Below are 20,647 nucleotides of genomic sequence, written 5' to 3' on the forward strand. Positions count from 1 at the left end.
ATACGTATACAATTTAAATCATTTAAAACATGTATAAAACGTTCATCCAGCATAGATAGAAAGTATTCATATAATATGCACACATAACATATAGTTTATATAAAATACTTCATATCTATGTGTAAGATGAAAGTAACTATGCACTCACTTGAAAGGTGGTGACTCAGCACTCGGACAGCACTTCATTACTCTTAACACAATTTTCATCGGACAAAACCTAGTATCATTACCACTAGAGTTTAGTCTAATATTCACCAAGACTAATTAATAGTCTAGCTATTATTACTATTATATAAGCGTTAAACGATACTTATATAACCCATAATAATAGCCCAAGTACTTATCAAAAGGTCCTAATAACATTACTATATCGAAACATAAGATATACTAAAGATAGGGTAGGCGTAGCTCACTTACAGCGGGTTTTCTCGAAAACCGGGCTTCGCTGGAGCAGCGTTTCCGAGCCAAAAGGCTCTTTTCTCGAGGCTTCGGGATCCTCGGGGCTTCGTTCGGGTGCTAGGGGGTTTACCTAGACTTTTAGGGGGGTTAGGGAGCTTAGAGAGAGTATATAGAGAGAGAAAGAAGACGGTTGAGGGGTGAGGAAATGATGGAACCCGACACCTCTATTTATAGGGTAAAATTTTGACGGAATCGCCAATTCGGTTCATGGACTCGCCGAGTCGGTGCCACGTGTCATTACCTGATGGCTTTTCTTGGGGAGAAAGCCTTGGCCCATATTCAGCCACGTCACCCCTTTTACAGCAGCACCCTTCCGACTTCTAAACCCCGTAACTTTCGCATACGAGCTCCGTTTTTGACATTCGTTTTTTCCACGCGTAGGTAAAAACAAGATCTACCCCTTTCATTTAGACTCCGTTGGCTAATTCTCGACTAATCTTAAATTTAACAGTACGAGGAGATTAGACTACTAAATGACCGCGAAGAATTCGTAACTCCTTCATACGGACTCCGTTTTCGTATGTAATTTTACCGTTGAGTTCCTATTCATGATATCTTCAACTCTCATTTAGGTCGCGTAAGCCAAAAACCGCTAGAACTAAAATTCGAGTTTCGGGTTGTACACTACTAAGCCGAAACTTTAAAAAATCATAACTTCTTCATACGAAGTCAGATTTGGGCGCTCTTTTCATGGATTTTCTCGTTTTAACATACTCTACGACTTTGGTTTAGACTACTAAGGCTAAAAAGTCTTCTATCGTAAATTCACTTTTTACGTTTCCCGGTGCCGTGCCAGTTTTGCTGTAAAACTTCGATGGGCCATAACTTCTTCGTTATAACTCGGATTTCGGCATTCTTTATATGTATGGAACCCTTGAGACATATTCTACAACTTAGTTAAGAGTATTTATTCTAAATATTCTTTTGTCGAAAAGTCATTTTCGACTCCTATTATCTCTAATTTGACTCGCTCGGATCTACGGGCGTTACAACAATGCACAATGATTGCCCTATATGCTTTGAGGCATCCATTTTTTCACCTTTTATTCATGGATAAATCATAAATATTTATGGGGTTTTTCTAAATATTGGTTATTTTCACTTTGCAGTATCTTTTTGATTCAATAGATGATCTTATAGTTATGCCATGTGGCTATACCATTCGTAAGAATTGTTTAAAGCAAATGGAGCAACACTATTAGTGAGTCAATCTAAAACACACCAATTTACACTTTCAAATCATTTTGTAAAGTCAGTAAATATTAAATGTACTTATATATATATATATATATATATATATATATATATATATATATATATATATATATATATATATATATATATATATATATATATATATATATATATATATATATATATATATATATATATAAATGTTACTGGAACAGGTATGCTTGCCCTTTATGTTTTAAGTCATTGTGTGATATGTCAAAAGTTTGGGAAAAACTTGACATGGAAGTTGCAGCTACACCAATGCCGAAATTCTATCAAAACAAACCGGTATCCCATTGCATCTCTTTGTCTTTTTTAGTTTTAGTTTTTTCTACTTCTAAGAAACCATTTTTTTTGAATTTTTTTGTTGAAGATATAGATATTGTGCAATGACTGTGGGACCAATTCCAAAGTGGCATTTCATGTTGTGGCTGTTAAGTGCCCCAGTTGCAAATCCTACAACACCCGCCAAACTGGTGGCTAGGCTTCTATTCCATTCGGATTTTGTTTTATTATGATGTTATTTGTCCATTGTTGAGGGTTTATATGATGATATCTATAGAGGATGTTTCCATGTTCTTTTACTTTGGACAATGTAACTTTTTCTACCTCATTTCATAAATCATTATTTACAAGTAAGTCCCATTCCTTTTCTATTTAATCAAGTACCTTACCAACTTGCTACAAGGTAATTATTATTCGCAAACCATCTGATTATGTTTTAATATCTAAAATATTTGTGAAACTTTCTTGCCTACAAAAAGAATCAAAGACGAAAGCCATATCACTGCAAACAAAATCATCAGCCTCTTCAAAATTTTTGTATTAGGTCGATTCTTTGAAGGCATTTTTTTAACACCCAAAGTTGAATTCATTAGCTGTAAGTATAAATGTTTGTTGGAAACTTCATGTTTTGATTTTTCCTCGCATTTAAATATGACAAATGTTATTAGCATGGAATGATTCATGGAGACCTGAAACCTGGATAACTTTTTCTTTGCAGGTTGATGCGACGGGTGTCATGGAAATGGAAAACCGATGCGTTCATCAACTTTCTTCCTTGCTACATTTAAAATTATTAAGGTTTTGTGGAATCGGGTGACATCTTCCTTGCATCTGAGTTACCTTTCACTAATGTCCCTGGGATTTTTATTTTTGAAAACGAAGAGATGATTCCTCTCCACTAATTTACCTTTTACTTTCAGTTAAATAAAAGTTAAAAGAAATCTATTGACTTTTAAGTTGACTAAAAAAACTAAATGTCACACTTTAGAATGATAAATTATCATAATGGATGTTTTTTATTTGAGCTACAGTTTTTATGTTCAAGTTATCTGTATTTAGTGATTAATTTCTTATTCTTTTTGTAGATAATACTAACAGAGGTGGATTTACAATGCAACATACTAAACGAACTAAACAAGTAGAATCATCCACATGATCATAGTTATCTGTTTTTATAGTTAATTTTTTTTTTGCTTTTAACAGTTTTGTACAAAACTATCCCTACATATTGTTAATTTGGTTAGAACCAAAAAAAAATTCACAAATCCAGACCACGCAAAGCGAGGTTACTCATATATATATATATATATATATATATATATATATATATATATATATATATATATATATATATATATATATATATATATATATATATATATATATATATATATATATATATATATATATAACGCTCGACGTTACCTACTCGGTGGACTAGGGTCAAGGGATTAATCGGCTAGGCGGAGATTTATTGGGGGATTAATCGGTGACCATTAATTGCTAATTTGTTGAATTTTAAAAAAATTAAATATGACTAATATCATATTAAAGTTCGTAAATACCACTAATACGATAAAAAAAATAGTTTAATATGATTAATACAACACTAATAATGCCTCAAATAGTTTCCATTGAAATAAAACTTCTTCAAAATGTTAAAATTTAATCGTTTTATAATGTTTCACTCATTATCTATGCAATGATTAATCGCTAGGCGCCCTCTAATCAGTCGAGTAGCGCCTAGGGATTAATCAGAGATTAATCGGGACCTAGTCGATATTTTTATAACAGTGATATATATATATATATATATATATATATATATATATATATATATATATATATATATATATATATAGTAATAGGGGTTGGAGATGGCCTGCTAGTGATGGAGGTGACTAAGGTGTTCTTTGTTTTTTTTATGACAAAATGTCTGCAGTCTAGTGTAGAAAAGTTACCAGATTTATCTACTAAATGTAACCGTGTAGAAAAATAAAAATTTATACAAAATTATATCAAAGTTATTTTGATAAATATATTATTTGAATATAAAAAACATATATATAATACATAATTCTGATATAAAAAAAAATAATAAATATACAATAAATAAATAAACAAATAATTACATGAAAAGAAAGGAGGAGGGCAAAAGTATAAAAAATGAAAAACGACACTAATAATTACCAAAAAAATATTTTCTTTTTTAAAAGTTATATATAAATTGTGGAAGAGGTAAGAAAATGCAAGAAGATATTGGAAGACATAGGTCCATGTTTGCGCCAAGAAGAGGGCGTGCAAACTTTTTTAGGTTTGTGGTCTTCTAAAAAACAAACAGTGTGCGAGACCAAATGTCTGCGCATTGTCTGCGCGACGCAGACATAAGAGGTCAAGAAGAGCTTTTGTAGAAAAACAAACACCACCTGAGTGATGGTGGTGGTGTTTTTCGAAATATGTTATCTTCCAAATATTTAAAATAAATTTATGAGGGGTGGAGTGTGTGAGGCTTTTTTGGTATTTTTATTTAAAACAATAAATAAAGCAATTAAAATAAAACAAAAATTATTAAAAAAAATAATATTTATTATAAGTAAAAATAATAAATATAAAGTTTTAATCCAATAAAAAGAATTAACACAATAAAAAAAGTAAAAGAAAAATAATTAAATGAAATTAATAATCTAATAAAGTAACACTTACTAATAGATAAAGATCATATGTTAAAAATATTATTTTTTAATATATAATAATCAAATAAAAAAGAATTAATCCAATAAAGAAGAAATTAAAAAATAATAATCAAATAATTTAATATTTATTAATATATAAATATAATATATTTAAAATAATATTTGTTAATATTTAATAATCCAGTAAAAAATAATGCAATAAGAAAGAAGTTAAAAAAAACAATTAATTAAAAGAATTAATTATACAATAATTCAATAAAATGAAAAAGAAAAATTTTGTAATTGGTCCTTGTAGTTTGGTAAAAATATAAAACTACATAAATGGTCCCGGAGGGTAAATCTGTCATTTGCCAAAACATAATAGTCAAACTATTAAACTTAACGAGGTAGTGACCAAAACCACAACAAAACTAGAGGTGAAAATCATGTCGTGTCGTGGCGGGTTCGTGTCGTGTCAAAACATTAAACGGGTTGAAAGTGTTTGACCCTAACTTGACTCATTTAATTAACGTGTCGTGTCGTGTCAACCCATTTATTTTCGTGTCGAGTTCGTGTCGGGTTTCGGGTTAGGGCTCTACTTTGAAATATGTGGTGTTATGTGAGGTTAAAATATTAAGCATGTTGAAAGAGTAGGAGTTGGGTATGCGGAAATGAATAACTAATAGTTTGGAGGCAGAATAGATGAAGTCATAGCAAGTTCACATGACAAAATTTAAAGAATGGGAGTTGGGGAGGCGGATGACAAGGTCACGAGGATGTGAGAGTGGTGAAAGAGACTGGGTAGTTTGGGAGAGAATGGAAAAACTGAAATGAAGTCTTGATCTAGACGGCTAAGTTATTTCAACATTACAAAACAATTCAATTCGAAGGTTTTCTTTTACTTATGGTTTTGGTTTTATATCTTTCTAGTTTATTTAAATAATTCAAAAAACATGCATATAAATAAACGGGTCATTTTCGAGTCATATTCGAGATGAAATTCTCAACCCTAACCTTACCCATTTAATTTTTATGTTGTGTCGTGTCAACCCGTTTATTTAAACGGGTTGAAATATCTTACCCAAACCCGTTTATTTCGTGTCGGGTTTCGTGTCGTGTCAATTTTTGCCACCTCTAAACAAAACCATCAAATAATGACTTTTTTTGCTAATAAACTTTTTTTTGGACCTTACCCAAAGAAATTGACAAACCATAAGGACCATTTTTTCAATTTTGTCAAATAAAATTTTGTTTGCTTAAATAAGCAATTTAGCTTTGACAAAACTACAAAAATGGTCCCTGTGGTATGCATTTTTTTAGGGTTTTAGTCCAAACCCCAATTTTTTGGCTTCGTGGTCATTCTGGCCATGTTTGTACGTAAATTTTGTCCCTCGTAAAATTGAAATGACTGTCATGCCCTTCTTATATATATATATATATATATATATATATATTTATGTTTTTTCTATTTAAATTAAATGAAAAAAATAATTAATTTGGGCCCACTTCTCTCTCTCTCTCTCTCTCCCTCTCTCTCCCTCCTGGAAGCCATTCTCACGACATCACCACCCAGTTTTGATTTAGGGAATTTAAGATTGCTTCAAGAAATTTAAATGCCAAATTGATGGCTTAAACAAACATTTGTGAAGCAAAAGTACTGAAAATCAATGAACACAACTAAGAACTACATGCATCATCAAAAGACCATTCAGAAAAAAGATCAAACACTTGGTGGGCATCAACCACACACCCAAACACACAAAAAAGCCCACCTCCCCATTGTCATCTTCATCACATCACTTGCAAAAAAAAAAGCAAAAAAGAATCCACTCCTAGTCCCACTTCCTTCTTCTTCTTCATTTCCAGCCACTGACTCCGGTAACAAATTTTTTTCCAGTCAAGAGTCTTCAAAACTTCTATCAATAGGTTATCAAAAACATCAGAGAACATTCTAACTGTTCTCACTTCCTTATTTGAGAATTTACAAATGACAATACACCCACTAATGGTTTGGGTTTAATTCTTCATCATCGCCATCTGGTCCCCAATACTCCTCGTCAAATGGTGGAGATCAAAGAGTGTTTCAGGTAGGAGAAGAAGAGAGGGCGGGGTTGCGATTGTTTTTTTTCATCCTGAAGGAGACTAAGTCAGAGGAGGAGGGTTCATCGTCTAAAATCTTCAAACCCCATCTCTTCATCTCTAACCCCCTGTACTCTTCTCATTCAGACCCGAAACCCAAAATCAAAGGGGAAATCAGATGGTTTTTGTTGAAACATAGAAGTGACCCTCTTAAACTTATTACAAACCGCAACCTCTCCCTTGTCCACAACCACTCTCTCATCCGCAATCAAATTACCGCAACCGCAGTCATCGTCATCAGCACTTATTCTAGTCTTTTATCTGTCTTTCTTAATGTACTCTCTTTTATCCATTGTGCCTTGCACGGCAACATAAACAGATAGGACATTTGTAAGCTTTGAGACTCTATAAAAAGGAGTTCTCTCTTTCTGATTTAATACACAGCTACGCATCCTAAATCTCATATCTATTGAAATTCATAACTTACTCTCTCATCTACTTCTTACTATCTGATCTCTCTCAAACTAAATCTAAATTATAAATCTCTCCTTCGGAGCAAGTCAGTCTTGACTTAATCACTAAGTTTGATCTCACTTACTAACTTGGTTTGATTGCATTCCTTGTTAAGAATCAAATTATGTGTATTCTTGATATAATATTTGTTGTCATTTATATTTCCTTTTATTTCCGCATCTAGTCATCTAACTATCTAACTCTAGCTTTTATTATTGTTGAGCTTTATGATACTCTGAGTTAAACTTTAATTTCCGCAGTATAAACTTGTTCTAAGGTTTGTTCAAGTGTGTTCCTCAAGTTTTTATCTCAAAAATTGGTATCAGAGCCAAAGTGGTTGCCTTTTGAAGCAAAACTCTGATTTTCAAAAAGCCCTCTATACCACTGAAGACCATTTCCTCTTTTTAAAAAAAACAACAAAAATATTTTTTCAAAACAAGGAAATATGGAACAAGCATTATCTCTCAATGTTTCCAACAGTGTTGGTGGTTTTAATAGAGCCCTAATATTGATGGCAAACGAATATCATCATTGGTCTCAGAGAATGGAAATATACTTAAGAAGACTTAGAAGAGATGTATGACGATCTGTAGAAGAAGGGCAACATGTCCCTGCTCTTACATCAGTTCAGACCGATGACACCACAACCAGACTAGGAGGAGGTCAACCAGCCCTGAATCGTCCCACCAAAGATGATCTCAACAAAATGGAAAATGACGCTATTGCTTTTTATGAAATTTCATGTGGAGTTGCTCCCGACAACTTTGACATTATCATAAAGTGTAAATCAGAAAAAGAGATCTGGGATGTTCTCAAGAACTTATATGAGGGTACAGAACAAGTTCAAGATAAGAAGCTCACCACTGCACTCAATGAGTTCAACAATTTAAAAGCTCATGCAGGTGAAAGTTTGGAAGATGTCACACCCCCAAACCAAGGATGGCGGAAACGTCCGGGGGTGGAGGACTTCATGTAGAGTATCACAACAACGAGTATAATAGTACTCAAAGTAAATACAACCATCATAAATATAATTGAAAAAGTTACACCAAAGTATATGTTTACATGATTCAAATCAATTACATTATGATACAAAATGAACTGTTCGACGATTTATCGTCCCATCCTCAAAACGTGGTTGATTTTCTGTTTCACTGAATTCCTGAGAATACAAGTAGTTTTGAAAAGTGTCAACACAAAGGTTGGTGAGTTCATAAGATTTTGACAGTCAGAGTTTGAAAATCGATCTTTGTAAAGAGATGTATATTACCAGGAAAATCCAATATTTTCCTTACAAAAGTTATGTAGTCCTAAATACCAGGACCGAAAATGAACAAATATTTGTCATGCTTAAAAATATAAGGGTGGCTTTAAATTGGCATAAAACCCTTTCTGATGTGAGAAAAATTCCGTAACGAATGATGTGTAGTCTTAAATACCAAGACCAAAAGTATACAATATAGTATGTAATTGTTGATATAAAAAGTGATTTTAAATTGACATAAAACCCTTTTTGTTTGATATGAAGGCGTACAAGTATTTTTCCATACTTAAAGTAATTTCAGTGAACTAAATAGACCTAACTCGCTAATTTAAGGTTAGAACCCGTAAATCTTATGATTGTTAATACCACATGTGAGCTATCGTAACCATACTTGACATTGACGGCCTCGTAATGCGACGTTCTTCAGGCGTCGCCGTTAAATGACACTTGTCACCACAGACCTGCCGGTCTAGCTGTAGCGAGCAGCTCTGGTGTAGGTTTGTCAAACCCAATATAGATCTATACACAACTATCACGTTCTCCCTACAAGAGACTCTGGTTACAATTTACAGGACTTTTTGACTTTGTTACATTGGAAGTAACCCGAAGGGAATGACTCACAAATTTATTCATTAACAGATTTACGTGAACTAAACGGAAAACCTTTGGTAAATAAGTTTGAGAAGTAAATGATACATAAACTATACCTATTATAGTTTATCCAAAACATTTGTAATGTATAAGAATTCTTTTATGAATGCTTTAATGCTATGAATCCATAAACTATGCTCATTATAGCTTAATATACGTGTTCTAAATGAATGAATAATCTTATCATGAATGACTATATTTCAGTTTATGATGATAAACTAACATGGAAACACATTCAATATTTGGAACTTATCGTTATACACTTTGCTCAACATAATACAAAGTGTTATGAAAGCTATAAGCTGTTAACAAATTTTCAACCTGTCTACACTGTTTTTGAAAATTCATAGAAAAATCATACGAAGCTGAAAACTAAATCCGTAAATTCTGAGAGTTCCCAAAATGTGTCTAGTTTACTCATAATTTTTATCATAATTTTTAATGACCTCCAACTTGGGTGAAAAAGTCCATAATCACAGACTGGTCCGGATTGGTGTTTGAAATGATAGGCAGTTTTGTAAAAATCGCCATAAATTGTAGAAAAATCGTATAGAGATGTGCAAGTAGTCATTTTAAAGCTAAGAACTGGAACTATTTACACCTAAAACAGTTTTGAAAACTAAAATGTTTAAGTGGTCCAAAACAGTCCATGAATGGGGTTGAACTTTTCTGATGAAGGCTGTTAGAAAAGTGTAGTTATGTTCTTGGTGTTTTAACTTGTATTCCCCCCCCCCCCCCCCTAAAAACTTGAGAAAACATGAAAATATGGGGGTATGAACTCACGTTAAGTGTTTTCAGTAGATGATTGTTGAAGAATGGAGGTGTTTAACTCAAGAACACTTGGAGATGCCTTGAAGATTTTTGAGAATCTAGCATCATAGTTATGGAGTTTGTATAAGCTATCAATGATTTGAGTAGAATGAAGTGTAAAAATCACAAGGAGGATGAATTACACTTACTAAGAGTGGAAGAACACTTGATGATCAGCCTTGGGATCTTGAATTAGAGAGAAAAGTTGGAGTTGAATCTTTGGTGGAAATGAGAGTGATTGAAAATAATGAGGAGAGAGGTTGAGTGACCAGCCCTAGAACGTGGGGATGGCTTGTGAGAGGGGTAAAAAGTACAAGGAAGTGACAAGGTATGGTGGGGAGGAGTGTGGGTTAATCACGGAGTGGGTATGAGGTTGCTTGTGTCATAAAATAAGGTAAAGTCAACACTCTACCTTTGTACTTTACCTACTCTCTTTTGGATAAGGTTTTATCCTTAAAATATGATTAAATCATTAATTTAGGGGCCTTATATTTTAAAATAAAGTTTTGGGTGAAAATCCTATGTTAAAACAATTAAAAACGGGCGTAAAACGCGAATTTAATTGAAAACCGGGAGAAAAAGGGCTTCCCAGCGAGGCCTCTCGGTCCTAGGCCGAGGTTCGGTCCCTAGGCCGAGGTTCGGTTCATGCTGATGCTGAGTCGGAAGCGAGAGGCGCGAGCCAGAAGAAGAAACGAGGGGCGAGGGTCCGTCCAAAGGCTCGGTCCGAAGTCAGAAGCGAAGGTCAGAAGGTTCGGTCCGAAGTCAGAAGCGAAGGTCAGAAGGTTCAGTCCGAAGAGAAGTCAGAACCGAAGGAGCTGTAGTGAACAGTAATGAACAGTACCTTCGGTTCGGTCCTTCCTTTTTAAGCGAGGTTCGGTTAGTGTGAACAGTACCTTCGGTTCCTAAGAGGACTTTCGGTTCCTAAGAGGGGTTTCGGTTCCTAAGGTCTGTTTTTCGCGTAGACTTCCGTTTTTGGGCTGTTTTCGCCAAATTCGAGGGTCGGGATGCCCCGAGTGATTATAGAAAGTTGGGAGAGATTTCGAGAGAGATTCCACATACTCAGAGAGATTTGGGAGAGATTTGACATACTTGGGGAGATTTCACATACAAAGAGATATTTGGAAGAGATTTCACATTCTTAGAGAGTTTTGGGAGAGATTTGACATTCTTGGAGAGATTTCTCATTCAGAGAGAGATTTGGGAGAGATTTCACATACTTAGAGAGATTTGGGAGAGATTTGACATTCTTGGAGAGATTTCTCATTCAGAGAGAGATTTGGGAGAGATTTCACATACTTAGAGAGATTTGGGAGAGATTTGACATTCTTGGAGAGATTTCTCATTCAGAGAGAGATTTGGGAGAGATTTCACATACTTAGAGAGATTTGGGAGAGATTTGACATTCTTGGAGAGATTTCTCATTCAGAGAGAGATTTGGGAGAGATTTCACATACTTAGAGAGATTTGGGAGAGATTTCTGATACGAAGAGATGGAGTGAAAACGATTGAGAGAGGTTTCATTGGTGACCTTTTTGAGTGTCCGGCTGCGCACTGCAAGGTCCGTAAACCCCGTTAAGCCTTGTTTAAGGATCTTGCATACTCCCGATGAGTATGTAACATTGTTTTATCGGTTTGGTTCTTCACGTACCACCGTTTTAGGTTAAGGAGATCTAGATGTACGCACTTTTCGATTTATGATCTCTCATTAGAATAGAGAGTTGTTTAGAAATTACATAACGTAAACTCTAGTACTCACAGCAAATTGAGTTGACCGGTTTGACTTGTTGACTTTAGTTGACTTTGACTTGACTGAAATTGACGGTTGTCACATCATCCCCCCGTTAGAGGGAATTTCGTCCCGAAATTTGAATTTAGGCAAGGAGTTTGTAAATGACTAAGGTCGGCTCTACATTATTTTGATTCTGACTAAGAGATGAGTTACCATACATGAAAACTTAGCTTATACACATTATGATATAACCAATACTAGGCGGATAGCAAAATGTGTGATTCTACTTCAGTTTCACATCCCAACGAGGAAAAGAAACTAAGTCAGAATTCTCACATTCTATTATCTATCAGGTATTCGTTATATATAACCGGGGAATGTATAAGTGAGGAAATCATAACAAATAACTTAGTAATCCTTCTTACTACGAGGGTAGATAAGCAAGTCACTTACAACGACAACGATGAACTGATCCTAGTAAGAATGGCACATCCTATGAATACTGCGAACGGGTTGGTCCTATCCGAGGGGTATCACTACGGACTTGAAGCGTCCGCATCGAATTTGGAGGGTTGTCCTCGGACATCCTTTTTCCAATACTCGCAACTGGTGATATTCAGATCTCAGGTCCGTGTCCTAAAGGGTACCTCGTTCCTTGTGGTTGGTCGGCCTATCCGTTTATGGGAGGCAGATAGTAAAGGTTTCTACTGGAGATATTGTCAGGGCCTCTGAGGTTAATGGAACTATGAGCAATTTGCCTTTCTATTTAAAGAATAACAACAGAGCTTTCCAGGGTGAAAATCTTGGTTCCTCAATTTTATTGTTGAGTAGTTCGACGGGTTTGACCTAAGAGTTCTTGTAGCTCGGTAGAAAGCATGTGGGTGTAGTTTACACGATTAGGCCTTCTAGATGGTAGGACATTTACTCGCCCTCCTGGGCAACCTTGGCCCGAAGTTCATGGCAGAACTTGTACCATATCTTTCCCAAGCTTCTGTGCTTGGACCTTGTCTGCTACATGCGTGACATTCCCAAGGTCTCCTGTAAGCACTTGTAATAAGGTCTCGGGAAGTATAACACTCCTCTGATGCGTGTTTTGGGGTTCCATAGCAAAAGATGATCCGTAGGTTCGTGCTGGATGTTTATGAGAGACGAATGTTTCGATGTTTGGAGGGGTTAGGTGAAAGGTCCTTTTGTAGATGTTAAATTGGGAAGATGAGGGCTATATCAATGAAAATTGGATGACGACAGCAATATCTTTTTAGATAAAACTAGCTAAGTTGTATTCGCAAGAAGAGATCACTAGAGTGATAGAGTATCTTGTGTTTCTTTTTAGGGTGATAAACTTTGTTTGATGTTATTATTACTGTAGATGATTTATACCACAGTGTCTAGCACTGGCAGTGGGTGTGTTTCGATAATCAGTAATGATACTTGACACCGTGATCCCTAACAGGTCTCCCTATGATCAAATGGTATATGAACGTCGTATGTGATCTGATGTTGGTGAAATCGTCGAGTGGGTGGCCCCACTCAGTTCTTACTACTAGACACGGATTAGGAGTCGGGATGAAATTATTTGTTTCAAGACTTCAGTATTTTGATTATAATTAACCCCGATGTATGTACAAAGTCATCACATCTTACAGGTAATGATCCTAAGATCATATATAAATGTATTTGGTTTGATTTAAACGAGAGAGTATTTTAACTACTTTTAGAAAGTCATGGATTTTAGTAAGCATAAAAAAAAATTCATTACAAACATATGATACTTAAACGTTTTTGTCGTTGGGAAACATTACAAAAGTCCTAATATGGTTCCCTATTACCCTTGCTGGTTCGTTGGTTATGCTCCTCCGCTTTCCCCGTCATTCCTCTCAGTTGGACAGTTTCTCTTGAAGTGTCCCGCTTCGCCACATAGGAAGCACACTGGAATTACCTTGGTACTGGGTGTTGAAGTGATGTACTGAGTCGGGGTCCTACAGAAACGGGCGGTGTGCCCTTTCCTGTTGCAGTTTTTACAGTGTATCTCTCGGCAAGCTCCTGTGTGATGGAAGCCACATTGGTTACACTTTGGGAGTGAACCCTTATATGGTCTGGCCGGTGTCTGGGTGGTAGACCTCGTGGCTAGTGTCGCGGCGTTCATCATGACTGTTGTTGTAGTAGCAGGTGCAGCTACGGATTGTTTTCTTCCAGCAAGTTTTTGAGTTAGATTACACTTCTTTTTGTCCCAGAACTTTCGCTTCTTGTTCGTAGGTTTGTGGCCTGAGGTATTTTCGCTGGCGGACACCCGTTGGTGCTCCTGATTGTTACCACAATCTGTATTGTCAGTACCGCTTCCATTTCTGCTGGCGTTGTTAGCATTGAACTGTGCCATTACGGCTGCCATGGCTGCCGTGACTGCAGCCTGAAAAGTAGCAGCGTCTATCTGTAGAGTCGGCGCCTTGCTAGTTGGTTGGTTGCCTCTTGGTGAAGACATAGCTCTGTTTCACGATGGAAAAACATCTTCGTTAGTGGAAATTATTATCTTAAGTGCATCCTAACGATTTATATTTACGCATATAAATTTTTGCACGTTACTGTACTATTCCTAGTGTTTCCGCTAACATTCTTGAAATGGAGTTACAGCAGTGGGTAGGGGTAGGTTTCATACGGGCGTCAAGCTTTACCCATCTTAGAATCATGTGTGTCCAAACACGCTTGGCTGAGGAGTTTTGATGGGACCCAGTGCATTAGTGTTGGTATGATCACACCCATAAGTCTATGATGAAGGAACTTCTCAACAAAATGTTTAAGGGTGAGATGATAATGAGTTTTTAGGATGGCTATACGTCGTGAGTTTCTAACTAAGTTTTATCTTATATCGATTTGTAACGTAATTTGGTCGTTAAGGGCGTTCTGAAAACAATTCATAACGGGAGTCTTTATATGGTAACCCATGAATTTTTAGTAGTTCTGCATCCAAGTGGAGCCTTATAGTTGACCCAGGCTAGGTCCTTATTATGACCAATTGGAGCATGTTCTCGAAGATTTGACCTGCTTCCCTATGACGCAGTCCTAATACAGAGTAGAAGTAAGTTCAGGTAGTGATCTTTTGATGTTGGTTGTTTGAAACCGGGTTCCATTGGTTGGTGAATAACATGATCCAACCTTGGAGAGAAGATCAGGGACGATTCTGGAGCTAGATTACTCTAGTCTTACAACTTAAATAGAGTGGGTTTTAGGCAGGCTCCTATGGCAGCATGATGGGAGTGTTTGAACAAAAAGGTGACACAGAACTCGGCTGATTGATACGTCATTGATGTTTAAGATGTAACAAATTAGGGAAAATTGACCTTGTAGGGGGTCTTACATCATATCGAAGCAGGAGTGTCTTGGCCGCCTAAGGGCCTCACTAAAGGTACCTACAGTACAAGATAGTTTCATAGGGAATGCCACATAGGGCATAGATAGGAAAAACGATTCCTTTTTAACATGAATTGAAGTAAGGAATCTACTACTGGCGGCGGTCATTTTTCTTGTGATCTCTCAGTTCAGCTAGCTGCCGCTCCATATCAAGCACGTGCCTTTCATACACCCTCTGGTGTACTCGGAGTTTTATGACATCGGTTCGTGTTTCAGCCAGTGCTTGCAGCAAGGTTTCATAGTCTTCCTCAGACTTTTCACGAGTGTGCTCAAGGCGATTGGCGCGAATTGTATGTATTCTTGCATTTGCATTAACCTCTGCGATACTATGGAGAGTTGTTCTGCCCTGAATCTCGTCTCGGGCAACTCTACGGACCAGGATTGGAAAAATTCTATCTGCTGGGGTTCCTTCGTTTATGTTGTGGAAGCTTCGATCTCCATCGAACGACATAGGTTGGTCTTGCTCTTTGCTCCAGATTTCCAAGCACTCTACCCAAGGAGGCATCGGGCCTTGAAAAGCCAGTCGAGGATTGGGATTTGGAACGCGGGTCATCGAGGATAGGTTCACCATTTCAGGTTCGGAGTCAGAACCGTCATCAAGACCTTTAGCTTGGTGACCATCCACAGGGATTGGGTGATCATTCTCTGGCTCCTCTCCGAGCCATTCGGTATTGTTGTGGTTAGGGTAGTACGGGTCGTCGTGGGGATGAAATCCAGCCATGATATCTTCACGAGAAATGGGGATATAAGAAATAACTAAGTAGATGTACTAATTAGATAATTATTAGATGATATTTATCAAGTACTTCAATACATTGTTTAGTGCATACTAGTCATATGTATTTGGGACAGGATAGACCTTCGAATAAGCGACCCTAACTCTAAATCCCCAATCCAACGAGAACAGGAAGTAAAGCAAAGATCCACAGATTCTAAGTCTATGACGTCCTGGATACATATAATTTTAATGTATCCACTAAGCAATTATTGACCTATTGATAAAAATCTATTTAGTTCTCAGATAAGTAATTATAATAACACCAAATACCCCTATGGTATTTCATTGTGGTAGTGTTGGTAAGTTTTTAGACTTGTTGCCATATCACAACCATTCTTGGGCATGTGCTAATCACTCCTCGGACGGGCATAGTTGATCAGGCTATGCCACTCCCAAGACTGACAATACATCCCCGAGCTTACTTGTGATATCCAACAATCATTACTTTTGTTTTGTTCTAGAATGATGTTGACCCTAGTATGTATGCATGCATGTATACTTTTAATAAGAAACTACTTATTTCTAAAAGTATAGTTGTTTTGAAAACATAAAATCAGAGACTCTAGTCCCAATGCATTTATAGTTTGTATATCTTATGTGGTTCGATATACTGAGTTCACTATAAACAGTGCTCTGATACCAATCTGTCACACCCCCAAACCAAGGATGGCGGAAACGTCCGGGGGTGGAGGACTTCATGTAGAGTATCACAACAACGAGTATAATAGTGCTCAAAGTAAATACAACCATCATAAATATAATTGAAAAAGTTACACCAAAGTATATGTTTACATGATTCAAATCAATTACATTATGATACAAAATGAACTATTCGACGATTTATCGTCCCATCCTCAAAACGTGGTTGATTTCCTGTTTCACTGAATTCCTGAGAATACAAGTAGTTTTGAAAAGTGTCAACACAAAGGTTGGTGAGTTCATAAGATTTTGACAGTAAGAGTTTGAAAATAGATCTTTGTAAAGAGATGTATATTACCAGGAAAATCCAATATTTTCCTTACAAAAGTTATGTAGTCCTAAATACCAGGACCGAAAATGAACAAATATTTGTCATACTTAAAAATATAAGGGTGGCTTTAAATTGGCATAAAACCCTTTCTGATGTGAGAAAAATTCCGTAACGAATGATGTGTAGTCTTAAATACCAAGACCAAAAGTATACAATATAGTATGTAATTGTTGATATAAAAAGTGATTTTAAATTGACATAAAACCTGATGGGATTAAAATAACTTTTAATCTATGAAGATCGATTAGATCTTGAACAAGTATATGAATAAGAAACAGCAAGAATGCAATAATAATAGCAAACCAGAAAGTAATATTAAGAACAAAACAGCTTGAATCAATCGTGTTGAATGATTAAATAAAATCCTTAGAAGAGCTCGATTAAGAACATCAACTGTAAAGGATTGGAAGATTACAAGAACGATTACTGGAAAATACTCTTGATCAATCGTTATATCGATAATTTCTAGAATCTTAACCTAATATGCATGTAAGCATTAACTTAAATACTATACATAAAAGGCTCTCGGTTGGACAGGCCCAAACCGGAGAATACAAGGCTAATCTACGAGCCCAAAAGACGCAACATTTAATAGAACTTCAGCCCAACAATCTCCCCCTTTGCGTCAATTTGGAGCGAGACCTTCACTTCTTACTTGGGCCGGCGGCTGAAGCTGGTACCTTCTTCTTCACGGTACTAAACAGACACTTGGTTATGGAAAGGATGGTCTGTCTAAACCGGATGTACCAATTGATCATATCATCGAAGTACTTGATGTCATCAGCCGAATTATCCTTACACCGCTTGACGATTGATAGGACGTGCTCCAAGCAAGTTGTGGTGTAGAGGTGCTTGTCAGCTAAAGCGAACAGACATTTCTGTCCTTCGGCTCTGGTGAACATCACAGAGTTTCGCCTCGAATCTATCTTGCCCATTTGCATTGTGTTTAGATCACTGGCCGATCCCACAGGCTTGACTTTCGGTTTCTTCTTAAAAACTGTGGCAACCTCCTGATCCATTAGGGCCACCTCCATGATATAGCATGCCAGCATCCTTTTGACATGGTCTAAGATGGGACCATATTCGGCTTCGTTTGTCAGCAGGATGTTGTACAAGACTATCCAATCATGAGGGTTCAGATTGGGCAGATCCGCCAGAGAGATCATGTGAGCAGTTCTTGCAGATCCTCGGATAAGCTTGAACTTGACGTTTGTGAATCTCCCCACGGCAAAAGGCTTCATCACCCGAACATTGACAATCTTCTGGGCGCTCCATGTAAGGTATTGAGGGCGAGCGGCCTCCAGGTAGAAGTCAATGAGCTCCCTGTCAAGCTCATCGTTCGGATGCGGAACTTCGAAAATGTTAGAGAAGGCGTGGAAGATGAACGCCTTTCGAGTCAGCGGCATATCAAACTGTGAATCGACCGAGTTGTTGCAGTCGAATGATATCACCGGCTTGAGCCATAGTATGCTTGGAGTCTCTATGGCCTCTTTTATCAACCGATCCCTGGTCCAGGCAGGGAAGAGCAGCTTTCGGCTCTCAAGGAGATCGTGGGCTTCTTTTTGTTTACGTTCGGCTTCTTCAGCTTCACGTGCCACACGACTGACATCGTCATCAGTATTGCGACTGTTCTTTCTCTTTAACATGTCCGCAATAGTCTCCTTGTCTTCATCTTCATCTTCATCTTCATCTCCTCCCTCTGCTATGTTTTTGCCTTTGTTCTTCACACCCGAACCCGAGGCATGACCAGTTGGGGGTGGTTCGGTTGTGTGAGTAGCTTTGGAGGAAGGAGGTGGTTTCGATCCTTTCTTCTCATCTCCCCCTTGTTTCGGAATGGACACGAAACTGGGTAGGCCTTCAATTTTACTCAAGAGGTCCATGGCCGGAGAGAGTTTCTCAGCGAGGGTACGCCTCACTGAGTGATTAAGGATGGGGTCGTGTGCTTCCAGGATGTTTGAGAGAGCGGCGTGGACATCCGAAACACACGTCTTTATGACTTCCCTCTCGGATCGAAGAGCTTCCAATTGTTGTTCGGAGTTGGAAAGTTGGGTGCTCTTGACCTTAAGGGCGGTAGTCTTACTCGCCAGGACATCCATCAGTGAATTTTCAGCTGCAAGATCCTCTTGTAGCTTTGCCAAGCAGGCATCGATGGAGGCACGGAGTGCCGAGTTGTCGTCGCTAAGGTGCTGTCTGAGGGTAGCGAACGAGGATAACTCCGTCTTTACAAACTGGGCCAATTGATGAACAACTGGTTCCAGAGTTGTTTTCGTGGCTTCGGCACTTTCCTGCATAGACTGCAGCAGGATTGTAGCGTCATTGAATAGTTTATCGACTTTTTCGGTCGCAGCCCCACAGGCTCGGGTGGAGGTGTCTATCGCAGCAGTTGCTGAGGCCATTGAATCATGTTGAGCCCGGGAGAAGGCATCAACTATTTTCTGAAGGGCAGCTTCAGATAAGGATGACTGCTGGTTGGAAGAGGAGGCGAGAAGTTGATCAACCTTCTCGTTAAGCGCACGGAGATGCTTCTTTGTCACTGGAGCATCATCCTCCTCATCACTCTGAACTTGAAACGGACTATAGTAGACCGAATCAAAGTTCATGTGATCACCACCTAGGTATTGATCATCGCCATCGGAGGCGTCTTCTGGAGATTGAGGTGGTGGTGAAGCTGGGGGTGTTGTGGGTTTGGTTGGTTCAGGTTGAGTGGGCGGAGGGTTAGTTTCGGGTGGTGGTGGTGTATGGGTTTCGGTTTGTGGAGGTTCGGTTACGGGAGGGGTTTCGGTTACAGGTGGTGTTTCGGTTGATGTGGTGAATATAGGTGGAGGTATAGGGAATAAGGTTGGTGGTATAGTAGGGTTTATGGTGGGAATGGAAATAGGTATTGTGGGTGGAGGGGAAGGAACTGGGGATTGGTGAAGTTCCATCTCCGGGGTTGGGGACCGAGGGGGTGTGTTGCCTCGTTGTGGAGATTCGTCTCCTTGTGATCCCTCAGAGTCCGAACTCCCACCTTCGGATTCTCTTGAAGAGGAGGGTATGAGGATCTTTCGTTTCAGTTGGGTCTTCCTCCTTTTTGGTTGTGGGGATGAAGCAGCCTTCGGTTGTTTGCGCTTCTTGGGAGAAGGTTTTGGGGCTTTGGATGGTTTCTTCCCCTTGTCTGCCTTCTTACCCCTGGCCACCGGTTTGTCGGCATCATGAATTGATCGCAGCATGTCCGGTGTCAGTTCCCTCGGACCAGATGGCCCTAACTCCTTGATCGCCTTGATCATACTGCTGTGTGAAGGCACACTTCCATACATAGTCTCCGGGATGGAGCCAATGAAGGAGAATTTTGATGCATCCGAGACGATGATCTTCTTGGTATGGAACGTACCAATAGAAGACATCGATGCACCATCAGCAGTTGGGACATCAAACCTGTCCATAGCCCATCTTGTGATCAAGATCCAGAACCGGGCCAGCGACACCTCGGAGTGTCGAGAAGTAGAAGAGAGGCTCTGAAGCAGCTGTTGCCAGAGGACAAACCCATAATCCAGGTTTATCCCATTGTACACTCCGTACATGATAGAAAGGAAAAGACGACTTGCACCGTCAGATCCTGAGCTCCTCTCTGACAGTCCCTTGAAGAGAACTGTAAATAACCCATTCCACTGGGGCGGTAGGCATGACTTTTTGAACCTGGCGACGGAGGTGAGAACTTCCGTGTAGCCCATGTTGTAGAACATGCTGTATAACATTCCAA

Source organism: Lactuca sativa, chromosome 6 (genome assembly GCF_002870075.4).
Source record: "Lactuca sativa cultivar Salinas chromosome 6, Lsat_Salinas_v11, whole genome shotgun sequence".
NCBI lineage: Eukaryota > Viridiplantae > Streptophyta > Magnoliopsida > Asterales > Asteraceae > Lactuca > Lactuca sativa.